Below are 14,550 nucleotides of genomic sequence, written 5' to 3' on the forward strand. Positions count from 1 at the left end.
GACTGACCTGTGAAAATCTAGGCAAGATAAATTTAAAAAGCCCTCTCCAATACATAAAGCTATGCTTTCTTCTCATTAAAATAACCTGGCTTCCCCAAGACCACTATGCCAATGCAACTCATGTGCCCCATGGTAAGCATCCCCACCTAAGAATGGGACCAGCCTCTTCGTTTTGTGTTAAACATCTGCTTAGGCAGCCTGACTTTAGACACCAAAGTCCCTCAAGTCTCAGCAAAATTTGCCCCATTAAGAAACAAATCAGTGTGGTGCTTGCATATGGATTTAGCAATTTTACTTCAGGTTACCCAATTAGAAAAACACTGGCTCTTTTCCTTTCCTAAATGCTCTCAAATTGATGGAAAAGAAAAATCCACATAGCAATGGTCGAATAAAGACTGGTGCTTGATGGAATTTGCATATAAATCTGCCCACATTCAATTAAGTAGAAGTAAACTTAAGCCAAATGTTTACTGCTCAGCATTTCAAAAAGCCACACCAGCCTTATCTCACTTTTAAAGGTTTTAGAGGCACTGATACTGCTTTTGATTAGTGGATATGGGGATTTCCACTTGGAAGCTATAAACACTGCTGTTTGCTGAATAAGGTACCAAAGATCATTATTAAAGGTGTCTGCCCTAACACCAAAGCCAAATACAACAACTAAGGTGCTGACTCACAGCTGCCCTGTTACTGTTAGCTCCTCAGTCTGTCTTAGGCCTTCCTCACTGCACATTCAATTCTGACACAGACATGGCAAGAAGACAGCTGGTTTTGCAGCCAAGAATTTGCCCTGCCCTGGCTATCAGCCCACAGAAAAACCCTCTGAGTAACTCAACCATCAACCTTCCTGTAACACCAAGGTTACCTCTTGAACAGACCACGCTGCAATGAAACTGGTCCACCTCCATACCTCTAACTCAGATACATCTTCCATAAATTATCTGAGCGTTAACCCTTCTCCTACTCCAAACTGTCATGAAGATACCTCTGCACTGTTAGATACTACAAAGCACTGCTGTATAATGATGTTAATGCAAGGTAATCTTCTGGTTACTAAGACTCTATCTGCCTGCTCAATCCCCTAGCAGACAAGGTATGCTTGGTCACGCAAAAACCACAGCAAACTGCTATGAAGAAACCTCTGCACTGTTAGATACTGCAAAGCACTGCTGTATAATGCCTGCTAATGCAGGGCAGTCTTCTGGTTACTGAGACTCTTCCATCTGCCTGCTCAATCCCCTAGCAGACAAGGTATGCTTGGTCATGCAAAAACCACAGCAACAGTCATTTAATACCTGATGTCCATTAACTAGAATATAAGAAGACTAGTGCTGACATGTTTAAGAAAGCAACCTAAGTTCACAAGAAGTTTGATAGCCCCTGATTCACTTCCTATTTTCTTACAAGGCCAGATAAAAATGCAAGTCTTACCTGTAACTAAGCAGAAAACAGGAGCAAATAAATATTAATCGATATTTCCTAAGCCATATTATTTCTCATGGATGAAAACCCATGAAATAACCTCTAGGCTAGTCTTAAATACATTCATCTTATTCAATACATCCATACTGACCAGTTAAGCATGCTACTGACTTCTGAAAGATTAATGGCAGTTGTCAGAGCTACCTGTAAAGTTCCAGTACTTACAGACAAACTGGATCTGTATTTTCTGACAGATTCTACCAACCTCAACCATGCACAGACAGGACTCAGCTTCCTTAGTCATTCCTCCCATCTAGAGTGGTTCCTGTACATGTTGTATTAGATAATGTGTGTACTTAGAATGACAGAAAAAAACTATTGAATATTTGCTGGCAAATATCTGTTCTATAGCTGCAGTTACAGGATCAGCTCTTAGCTATCACATAAACCAATATTTGAATCTGATAAGGGCTGGAAACATTTCCTAGAAAATTTCAGATTCATTTCCTTTAAGAAAAACAACTCTCCCAATTTTCTTTCAATCTAATAGACCTGAATTTTCATATCTCTTTAGACAGCAACAAGCCATAACCACAACAGATTAATGAAATATTAGTGGCACTATTTAATGTAAATAAATGGCTTTCTGATAGCACTTTTAAAACTTACTAATACAACAGCAGAAACAAGCCCCTTTGGTGAAATATTAATATTATTACATAGTCAAATAGGGAACTTCTTTGGCATACTTAAGTCCTGCAGCTGCAAATAACAGCACTAACAACTTTGTCCTGTTACATCTCCTTCTCTTCTACACTTTCTATTCTTTTTTCCCAGTCTCAACACTATCACCAACTCTAAAAGCTTCTACTGAACCTTAACAAACTCACAGCAAAAAAAAAAAATTCAGTAACTGAAGAAGATATATGTTCCTTTGGCTTTTTAAGCTTCTGCAATTCTCATTAGAAATGCTGCCAATTGAAACAAAACTAATGGTCAGAGGAACAAACTGTAAATTGACACATGGAGATTTTATTCCTAATACCTAGGTTGTTCACTAAAACACTAGATATTGCTTGTTTTCAATCTCATCTAAGTAGTAACTACTACCAGTCAGGATGGTATTCCTCATGCAAAGCAGGATGAATGACATGTAGCAAGTAACAAATTTCCTGCTATCATGAGATAATTCCCATCCTAGCCGTGGCTCCATTCATGCTTTCAGCAAGCTGCAGGAAAGAGAGCAAGGACACACATAGCACTACTACTGATTCAGTCCTTCGGAACAGTCATCCCAATGGAAAACAATGCATTCTCAGCAGGAAAACATCAGATCTAAGCATTTCACCCAGCCAATATTTCTTTCTAAGCTCCCTCAAATTCCCCATTTTATACATAAATCCTTATTCTCATCTCCTAGAATTCCATTGCCTCTACAATGAAAGCATCCTGAAACACTTGGGAGAGCAAAGCAAAACAGTTGATCAAATTCATGATTAAACCAGCATGTTTCCATGGTAAGTTTGTATTTGCCTAGGTTTTCATAACTACAGATGAGAGAGGGATTACTTACCAGATGTGACACTCAATAGCAAAGAAGAGTTCAAGAAGCAGAGAGACAGTTGCTTCAGGAAAAATTAAACCCATCCCCATAAGCAAAGAGAATGAATTTGTAGCATATCTCTTGTTTTTCAGTGTGCCTGTGAGATTTCACAAGGCACACTTTTAATGGATAATATTTGTTTCTGATACAGTATGCCTTGCCAAAGAACTTCTGTGAACTTTGCATTGAGTATTTCCTTATTTAGACATCTACACTGTAAAGGAAACTAGAACCTTGCTTAGATACTAAAAAAATTGAAGACACAACTGCTAGACTGCCACCAAAATTAAAATCCTGCATAGCACTCTAGCATTTTAAAACTGAATCAATGGCTTTTTAACTTTTGCTAGATGGAGAGATGAGCAATGCAAACTACTTCCAACATCAGCTCCAGGCTTAATACACACAGCAAAAATTAAGATCCACTCTACAGCAGGAAAGCTATTTTTGTTTTTTGTGAGTTGTTTTGTTTTGGGAACTTTTGGTATTTTTTGTTTGTCTGGGTGGTTGGTTTGGTTTGGTTGGTTGGTTTGTTTTCTTCCATTATTTATATCTGTCCAAGCTTCACATACAGCCACTGTTGGAGTAAATGTATTGGTATGTCTGCACCTCCACATAAAGGAAGAGCTCTGAAATAAACATGTCCTTCATTTATTTACAAGTGCCATTAAGTCATGCTATTTAACTCTCAGTTAGGTATATTGGTGGATACATCAGCTATGCTTAAGAAATACACACCTGATGTAAACACCTGTTATGCTTCAGCATCACCTCCCTTCCCAGTGGAACTCAGGATAATTTCCATCATTTCACAGATAGTGAAACTGGGGAAACAGGTGAAAACTTGCCCAGCTCATGGCAGCAACAAGACCAAAATCTAAGCAGAAGGAGGAGGGAAGGACAGACACAGCAACTGCACAAGACTTCAGACACCAGGAAGAAAAATATTGGGTTTAGCAGCTTTTCTGTTACCCAAAGGACAATTATATCTATACACATCAAAATACGTTCATTTCTTTTACATGTATCACAAGAAAACCTCTAGATAGTCCTAAACCACAGGGAAGTTAACAGCCAGATGTAAAACCTAAATCCTATCCCAACTATTTACAGAATTCCCCACTTTCTTCTTTTAAACGCATCTGAGACTACTGCTGCTCCAGCTCGTGCCTGCATCAGAAACTTTGCTAAATTCTGTCTCTGGGTGTGCAATCACTGCACATTAATGTGCCAGTGCAACAGAAGGCTGTTCCTGTGTTAAATTCCCTAGTTACCCAGATAACTGCTTTCTCTTTTCGTTTGCTAGTTGCTAGGAATCTGAAGGTTCAGTGGTAATTGCAGCGGTTAAGACTTCAGTGTTACTGGAAATGAACAGTCTCTGAAGTGCAGCAGAAGGTGCAGACTGTCTTAGTCTATTTGCTGCTCGTGCTGATAGTTCCCTCCCATCATTAATGATTTCTTTTTTTATTGCTTCTTTTTAAATGGAAAAGTGTTTGCCTTGAAATTAAGGGATTCCAGATAACACAGTGGCCTCTTGCTTCAAAAGACCTGCTCAGGAGATCTGGAGAAAAGAAATATCCTGAGGGTGAAAAGAAATAGCTTTGAACTCAAGGATGATTTAATGGTTAGAAGGGAAAGAGTGTAACACATCATTCATTTTACTGCTGGTTTTTGGTTATTTGCATTACACTACATTCAAATAGAAAAAAACTAGTCACTCTACAGATTTCTAAGACCCAAACAGCTAACAATGTGTTTACATTCAGAGTGTTCACAATGGGGTTTTGCCCCTTTTTCTAAATAAAAACAATTCCTAGCATTCTTTAGAAACCTCTAGATCTGCGCTAGAAATCCAAAAGAAAATATTAGAATCAACCCAGAACCTCACAATACCTGAATAAAAACAATAAGCCCAGTACTACCCACATAAAAATGAAATTAGAGGCTATGGTTGCACAGGTGCTACAGAACATAATTCTGAATACATATTTTAACTTACATCTAAAAATTGAGCCAGAAGTGACAAAAAAAAAAAAAAAAAATCAATAAACTAGTAAGTCCAAGAGTTTGATCTATGTGCAATTCCCCTATGTAAATCTAAATTACATGACTACCCACCACCTTCACAGTACCCACGTGCACTGAATAGAATGACAGGAAAGCAAACCCTCCCACCACTTCTAAAGTCCCTTCTCTTTGGAACACAAAGGCTTTGAAGAGTCTCAATGGAAAGTTATTAATAAAGGTTATCAGACTAAACAGTTTTCCTCTGTTTTCTTCCTTCAACTGAATAGTGCTCACTTTTTTAAATGTAAAATTCAGCCAGAGACAGATTAACTGGTACAGAAAATTTAATTTCCACTTATGATGTGGACAACAGAGAAAGGCCCAATAAGAAACATCAGGCTGCCTTGACTCTAGATGGCGTTGCCAGATCCTCATAGCATTCATTAGCTTGCTCCAAGGTATAAAACTCATTGTAATTTAGACAGTCTTACTGCAGTCAAAAAGAAGTATTTTTACTTAATTGATTTAAGAATTAGAGAAGTTTGTGTTTAGTAATTCTAAAAGTGACCATGTAGTTAAAGTATGTACTCCTTACTATTATATTAACAAAAAACTCTGTATTTATTATCAGAAACTATATATTACTGCAGAGAACAGTCATGCCAATAGGCATAAACTGTGTGAATATTCATAATCCATACTACATTGAGTAGGCACAGGTCAAATGGTATAATTCCACTTCTCTGATTACATGATTCACATGTGTCAAAACCATGACTGAACTGCAAATTCCTCAAACAGACCATTTGCATTTTTCATTCCCTGATCTGATTTACCCAAACAAGAATCCCAAATACCATCACTCCCTATAAACTTAACCAAGACAGCAGCTGAACACTAAGTCTGATTTACTTCTCATCTAGACTTGCAAGGTGATGTCTTTTCAGAGGTACAGTTATGTATCTCATTTTTGCAAGGGTCATAAATTTCTATTTCTGCTGATGCTGCTACAATGGAGGAAATAAATGTACTGAAGGAGAAGCAGGCAGGACATGCACTTATCAGGCAGGGCGATAGAGACTTTCAGGATAGCAAAAGCTGGAAGCTTGGGAGCTCTGGCAGTAGCAGAAGGGCTAGGAAGTCTGTACAGCAAAGCATCAGAGCTGGCTAAGACCAAACCACACTGGAGCACCAGATGTAGTGGAAGACTCTGCTGGGGTGAGGACAGACCTGATATCTTGTCTAGGCAAATCTGCTGCTTGAAAGGGACTTGGAAGTTGTGGAAGAATTGCTGATGCCTCTTTCACATAGGCACCTACTGGGAGACCTAGCATGAATACATGGCTCTAGAGATGAGGGTCAAAGTGATTTTATTCCTTGATTTGACCAAAGTCTTGTTAGCAGGTTAAGGCAGACAATCCTCTGCACCAGTGAGACCAAACCAGCACTACTGCATCCAGCTCCAAGTTGTCCAGCAGAAGACAAACATAGACACACTGCAATTAGACCAGCAATGTGCCAATAAGATATGCATCTGACATACAGTGATTACTGCTTCTAGGCATTGCATTCTGGCCACCTCTGCACGGACCACGTGATTTCTTCACAAAGTAATTCGGAGTTCCCACCATTACTCAAAGCTTTCTAACCCCAACTTCTAAAATGAGTGGCAGTATCTGTAGGGACTCCCCATGAGCTGGCTGGCTGCTGATCACTGCACGGGGAAGGTATACAGTAGAGAATGGCTACGTAAGAGGAAAATGCATTTTCAGGATCTAAAATCAGTTAGTGAGTGCTCAAAGCACTCAGATCTCCTAGTCAAGTCAGAGAAGCATACAACATAATAGTGCCCTTCAGTCATACAACTGAAAAAGTGGATATGGAAAAGAAAATGTAAATATTCTTCCAGTTTGGCCATGACATTCATTGTTTTGAATTTAATACTGTTCTGCTGCCACTGCTGAGAATCTCTTTACAGTTGAGAATCAGTCCAGTAACAGAAATAGCTCTTACCACCAGCCAGAACTGAGACACGTACTTCGAGCGTGTTTCCAGGGCAGATGCCAGGAGAGGTCTGGCCGCCTCACAATCTCACAAGTGACATCCCTCTAACTTCCAAAAGGAAGAGATAAATCATGCACAAGTAATACCTGGCCATTCAGGTCAGTGACCAAGATCTGATGACCTTTCCTTTCTGTCTGGAGGGGAAAATTCTGTAATTCTGGCCTTTGATACTGCATTAAAATGCTGCTTAAGCCTACCTCTGTGACAACTCTTTATTTCAAATGATTGTTTATGAAATTTAATAGCAGCAGTTCATTCCTGGGTGATGGTGTCTTTGACACAGAACACTTAAAGTGAAATGTGAGTGGCATTTTAGTATGGCTCCTGTACTAAATATGATAGCATCCCTGGCTAATTAAAGTGCAGATGAGCTGTCATTAGGTCTCTGTGAGATAATTGCCCTTCTCAGGGACCAAAATTAAACCTACAACACATCTAGGGTGCAGTCTTGCAGGTATTAACTTGCATTACTACACTTGGAGTTCAGTAGCAGCCAGCAGCAGTGGCAGTAATTCTGAAACTCAACCTACAGGGCTTGAGATATTTGGTCATTTCTTTCCATGTTTGCTTGGACTAAGCTCTTTTGAAAATCTGCCCTCTGGGGTTTAAGTAAAATTCAGCCTGTAGTGTAAACTCCCTGTTTTGCAGTTGGAAATAAATGACTTTTCCACATATTGGACAAGCAGCTGATATTCAAGGAGTCTCCTCACTATAAAGAATTCAAAGTACAGACAAGAATTTTTTCATCTTTCTATTTCTAATCCTCCATGAAGTTACCAGTTTAAACAAAGTGAGCTCAAAAACACTCTAAATTCTTTGTCCAGTTGTAAAGACCCAAACCTGAAACTTTTTTTCCCCCCATGGAAACAGCTTGATTACTCAAGTCTGGTAAAAATTTATTATTTTATTATTATTATTTCTACTCTAGATGAGAAGCATAAAACCATCTGTATGAGAAAAACTAAGAAAAATAAATAAATAATCCCTCCAGTACCAATAATCAGATCCCAATCAGTAGCAAAGTATGAAGAACTGGCTGCAACAGAATGTAACTGTAAAATGGTCAGGGTTGTTATGCAGACTCAATAGCTCATTTTAAACAAGTGAACAACTCTTCCCTGCTCTCCCTCCCATAGATTTTTGGCTGGCTTTTTTTCTGAGAGCATGAGCCTCTCACAAATTATATCCATGAGAAAAATCACTGCTGCAATTGTTCAGGGTCTGGGCAAACAAAGGCATTTCAGAGAAGTTACAGACAAAGATAGTTAGATAGTTATCTACTAAACAAACTTAATATTTTTGGTAGTTTCTTGATTATGAGCTACTTTTAACCCCATAATCAATTTTTTTTTTCCCCTCTAAATTAAGCCCCTTCTCCCTCAATTTGGGTGCTTACAGGATATACCAAGTTAGAGAGAACCTCACTGATGCCTGAATGCTGGTGTGGCCTAGCATTAGCCTTCGTAAACCATACTGGATGTCACCTACTTGCTGCTACTTTCAGTGGATGTTTAGTACATCCATCAGCAGCTAAATCCACTTGGCCAGATTCATTCATTTACTTTTAGTTTTGCCTTTAAGCATCTCTCTACATGCCTGAAAAGAAAGAGATAAAGCAATTACTTGATTTCATCCTTAGGATTTTAGCGCTCAGCCTCGGCGTGGTGCCTCCTTAGTGCTTGATTAGTGTCTAAATTCTCTACAGATTAAAGAGGGTTGTCTTCTTTCTCAGTGCATTATACACATGGAAGAGTAAAGAAAAATCAAAGGGGTGCAAACTTCAGTGGGTGTAGATCAGCTTAGCTTCTTTCAGCTCTGGAGATACTGTGCCAGTTTGCACATGGTAAAGATATATCTCAAGATATTTTGCAAGCAGATATATACATTTAAGTATGCTATAAAACCTTAGCTATGATTTTAGAGTCTGAATTCATTCCACAATAAATAGCCTCTTTGAAAGACATAAATACGCTCTCATCAAGTCAGCTTCTAGAATAAATTCTGCAGGATGCTTTGATTCTGTGCCCTAGAGATCATTGACTATAAATTGGAAGAAGAGAAATGGTTTGCTCAATACATGAAGTAGGGCTAAGCACAGAAAAATAATTAGGGAAAGCTACTGTTGTAGTTCTCCAGTTTATTTCTGTCTGAAAGTCCTTGAATAATGATCCAAAACACAGCACTAGTGATTACTGTTTCCCAGTGATTAATCAGCTGCAGAGTCATGGTCTTTTTTCTTCCTCATCATCTCCCTGAGAACAGAGGAGGAAGCCATGCAGTGGCGTCCAGCTGCTCTGTACGAATCCCGCATGGGGGCTATACATGTCAGACTTCAGCCCCTCTTTCTGGTCTGAAATCCTTAATCTGTGAATCATTTGTACAGATGGGGATTAAAAAGAATTTGCCCTCTTTCCCTCAGTGTCTTCAGAGTCTGCATTTTTAAGACAGCTTTCAGAAGCACTCCTTTTCTGCTCTGCAAAATGTACGCAACAAAACTTAGGTGTGGGAGGGGACATCATAGATAAGAACTCTCCTGAACAAATTCCAGTCTCACAAGAGAGATCAGAGCTGACCCCTCCAGCTATTTCCAGATCTCTCTCCATCAGAGGACTGTGGCATAAACACTTCTATGAAATATTAAGGTTCCCAAACTTGCAGGGCCCAACTGGACTGGTTCAAAGGACTGCCTAATTTACCCCAGCCATTTAGCTGAACAGAACATAACAGTAATAAATTCAGATGTTTTCCTTTGCTGGTATTCATAAGTACCATCTTATCCTGCTATAGTTATCATAAACATTTTAACCTAGTATGAAGGAATCAGATATACATGTAGGCATATTAATCGTAAGTACTATTCCAGTCATAAGTTTGTAATAAATATTCTAGCACATCAAAGTTGGTTTGATTTCCTTTTTTTTTTTTTTTTTCCCCCAGTTCTGCTGTGGAGAGTTTCGCATCTTTTAGAAAGCCCACAAATGAAACAAATGAGATAATACATGGAGATGATTGATAGAAAAGCAGCAATTAAATATGAATTCATAGTAAAAATGCACAAATACCAAGTTCCCAAATAATTCTCCTTGATAAGCAGCATTTTAAAAGAATTTACACTGTATTTTTCATTTTGTAATCTCTTTCTGTCAAATAGGAAGGATCTTACTGATGGTGCATCAAGATGCACTGTGCAAGCTTTTATTACAGAGGCTGGGGTGACAGTACGAACAGCATTCCTACCCAAAAACATGCTTCAGCCCATACACACAAAGCCTTTGCTCTTACTACCAAGAGAACTCTGACTGACAGAAGCCTTGTCATGTTCTCTGAACAGCTGTTAAAATCAAGGGGCTATAAATTCAAGCTCTAAAATCCTTATCTGCAATACAGTTTCAGCTAGATACCCTGTATACCCGGCAGAGCTCAACCCTGCTTTGCTTGATACTAGAGGTACAGGCTCACCATGTATCCTGGGTTACCACAGCCTGCTCTCACAAGCTCCCCTCCTTCTGATGGGAAGAAAAAAGGCCCGGGATGCAGAATTGTTAGTTGAGATAAGGACGTTACTACTCTATTGCAGGGATATCTGATTACACAAAACTGGAAAAAAACACAGGCAGGAGACCTACAGAACTCAAACCCAGCTGCAAACCGAAACAAACAAACAAAGGGATGCAGCCCTGTCCAGAAGCCAGGGAAGAAACCATAAAAACCTGCAGCAGGAAACTTTACAAGCTATGGAATATATTTCAGGTCCCATAAGCCCTGGGCAACCCCTTCCTGTCATGCAGTGAGCATGGTGTAGAATATATGATCTAGCTGTCACTGTGCCACTGTGGGTATGGGGTAGCCCTGTCCCCCATCTGTTGTCCCTTCTAGTGGGGCCAGTCAGCTTAAATCAATATACCACAGAAACAGAGAAGAACCACATGTTACCCTGAAACCACATCTCTGACAAAACACTCAAAAACTCCTCCAAACACTGGCATTTGGTACTCTGTCCAAGTCATATCTTAAACAGAACAAGCACAGTTACTACTGAAAAGCAAGAAATCCAGACCTGAACTTTATGTGGAAAACACAGGATGCAGATTTTAAGAATGAGAGCAAGTTTGAGAATCATTTCCAGCTCCACAGTGCAACACTACCTGGTGTTTGCCATTTCTAACAATAATGGCTGTGGTTAACGTGTTCCAGCTGGGAATTAGTAGTGTGATGCTTAGAAACCCAAGCCTTTGATGCCCTGGTGAAGCAGAGCTTGGATTTCTTCCTACGTTTGCAAACTACCTTTACAGAGCATTGTTAGGTGCTCTAATCAGCCAATCCTTTTGGTCATTTCCAGCTGGGACTAGAATTACATGGCCACAGGATAACTCCCCTTATGCCTGGGACTATAAAAACCAATAAAGGGATGATCCGTGGATAAAAAGAAAAACAGGGGAAACTAAGGCTTTTAAAATATGTTAATAAAATAATTAACTAGAGTTCTAGTTCAACAGCTCTGCCATTAGAGTTTTGCTTTTGGGGGGGGTTGTTAGTGTTTTGGTTTGTGGAGGGTTTTTTCTGCTTGGTTAGGTTTTCTGGTTGGTTGATTGGTTTTGGTTAGGATTTTTTTGCATGGACAGGGGGGAATAATTTACTTTATAACACCCATATTAACAGCCCTAAAACTTTGAGAGGTGTTGTTCCTTTGATATTACAATATACAGCTTGCTATTCCTATCCCTGAAACTGTGATAAAAAACTGCAAAGCAAGTCTTCTGGTCAGCTGTTGACAGGGTTTTGTTTTATTTAAAGACAGACCCATAAAAACCACAGAAAACCTCTGCGCTTCTCTCCCCTCCTAGCATAACTTGACCAGAGAATTCAAAGGGGTCAGACCACACAAATACATGAATCACATTTGATCCTGGTTTATGTAAGTCAATGGAGTCATACCACAGATGGCCTTTAAATCTGCTCTGACCTTAAGGACTGATCAAATATACTGGTTAAAGTACACTGGATATTTTTTCACCACTGTCACGATAATATTTTAATCTTGAACGTGCTTAGTTTCAAAGCACCCCTATGAGACTATATTTTGTCTTCTCATATCAGGTGAACACAGACATGATTTGCCCAAGGTTACACAGCTTGTGGTGGCAGAGCAGGGGAATTACCTACATCATCTAATTTTACATTTCCAAATGTACTGCCAGCAGAGGTAGATAAGATACGAAGTTTTTCTTACTCATAGTAGTGAACTCTCTCATAAAAATTGCTCACATCATACAGACTGAGGACCATGATCATCAGTCTACAGACAGGGTCAACTGCACAGAATTTCTTATGCTCTTAACACAGGAGTCCATAGGTACATAACAATTTTTTACTTACTACAATCATAGGGAAGATCGCTCCAACCCCTGTAAATAGAATCTCAGATTCTAACTTTAACTACTCATTGTGGGAAAAAATAACACATGAATGTGGTAAAAATGTTAACCTCACATCCTTAAACTCAGCCAAAATGAGATCCAACCTAAGAGAGATCAGAAATTGAATATCATTTAAATTCAAAGCTATAAACTCAGATCAGATGCTTTTATACCTTAAGGGCAGTCCAAGTTGAAAATTTGGGATGAAACCTGAAACCAGGGAAAGTCCTGTGTGCTGCTGCCAACACAGTCAAGAGAACAAAAAGCCACAGAAACTACTGAGCCTTTAAAACAGAAAGAATATTGTGGTTCTAGTACTGTATCAGCAGCCATCCTTACAGAAAAGAAAGTCCATGTGAAAGCTGCTGAATGGGAGACCAAAGGGGGAAAAAAAGGGGGGGTGGAGGAGGGGACAGAGGGAGGGAACTGGAGAAATTTAATAAAAGAAAATAAATCCAATTATAGAACAAAATTGTTTTGGTGTCACCCTCCCAGTTTTAGGCTGAAGGGTAGGTCCAGCAGCTTTCAGTAAGAACTAGGTGATATTATCACTGCTAGAGTCCCCTGGAAAATTCTATCCCCATCTTCTCTGCAGGTTCATCGCCTTAGGCTCCAAATTAATTCCAAAGATTTTGCCTTCATTAGTGTCTTTACTGAAAAAGAGTACATATTCTTTAGCTGCCCTCACCACATTTTTTGCTTCACTGAGAGTAGGAAAAAAAAAAGAAAGAAAAAAGTCCTCAGTTTGGTTTTCCCTTTTTTAAATCCACATCTTTCCTCCCTCCACTCAGCAATGGGAAACAGATTCAGACAGCCTTAAAACACTATCTCAGCAACAAAGCATGCAATGTGCTCCATCTCATCTCTCCACTCCAACTGAGTTTACAGCAGTGGGTGGTTTTCAAACCTAACATTTGATCAAAATGAAAAACCGGGCATTCCTTTCACCCTATGACAGGCAGGCTGATATAAATCACAGCCTTCCCAGCAAGGGTTCTTCCCCAGACAATGAGTTGTGGCAGTGTCTCAAAGCTCAGCCCCAGCCATTGTAAGAGAAAGTTTCAGGTTGTTAAAGCAGGCCCGGGCTTTTTACAACAGCACTAAAACCAAAAGAGGGAGAATATTTATGGAGTGGTTGGTTGAGGGGTGAAGAAGAAGGTGCTTCCCCTTCACAAGTCGTATTTTGAGCGCATTGCTCTTGGTAGATTAGTGCCAGTTTGCACTTTTATTATTTGTATTTCACTAGCACTGAAATCTCCAAATTGGGGCAGCCTCACAACATTTTGCACACACTTACAGGAAAGCCAGAGTACACGCATTGCTCCTTCACTGTTTTATCAGTAAAAAGAACTGCTTCATTAGCCACCAGTTCCAGAAAAAGCTTTCAGATGTGTCTGCTCAAGGAGATGACTGTGTTGCAGACACTCTCTGGTTAATTTAGCAATATGGACAGCATAGGTATGCATTAAGGAGTTGCTGTTAAATTCGTGTGTCTGTGTGTGTGTGTGCACAACACTACAATATCTGATCAAAGCAAAGCTGATACCATACACAGCACCACTGCTTTTCCTTTCTAACCCAGTAACCTATTAGAAATGCCCTCCAGTCTCAACAATTTTAAGCCTTGACTTCAAAAGATCAGCTTATCCTCCAGGGCTAAGCTGACTGACAGGTGGGGGTCAGGAAGAAATCCAGTCCCCTCCCTGCAGCCTGGTGGTATAGAGTTGCACAATTGGCTGGGCACGTTAGGGGGTTTCTCCTGCATTCCTCCAAGATGTTTGAAAAAGGCCACCTCCAGAGCTTGGACACCAGATTTGATGGACCACTCGTCTGTTCCTCTATCCCAGCTTTGTGAGACAATAGCTAAGTTTACATGAAAGCTGTACCATGAGGAGGCAAGAAGTTGGTGCAATTGTAGAAGCTATCATACTATGCAAGAGAACTGCAGCAGTCTAGCTGCCTTTAAAGACCTACATACCTGCTAGAGATGGTGGATGTGAGGCTTCAGCTGCACTGGGTATATCAGCTGGTCCCACT

General features: G+C 39.7%; 1 protein-coding gene across 1 annotated transcript in view; it reads right to left on the reverse strand.

Moving 5' to 3' along the window:
* Positions 1-14,331, reverse strand: part of TMEM132C (transmembrane protein 132C) — a 191,096-nt gene extending 176,765 nt beyond the window's left edge. The window contains exon 1 of the mRNA XM_054392737.1: positions 14,230-14,331. The gene's annotated coding sequence lies outside the window, so the exon portion shown is untranslated. The remainder of the gene's footprint in view (positions 1-14,229) is intronic.
* Positions 14,332-14,550: the final 219 nt, after the last annotated feature.

This window comes from Indicator indicator, chromosome 26, assembly GCF_027791375.1.
Source record: "Indicator indicator isolate 239-I01 chromosome 26, UM_Iind_1.1, whole genome shotgun sequence".
Classification (NCBI taxonomy): domain Eukaryota; kingdom Metazoa; phylum Chordata; class Aves; order Piciformes; family Indicatoridae; genus Indicator; species Indicator indicator.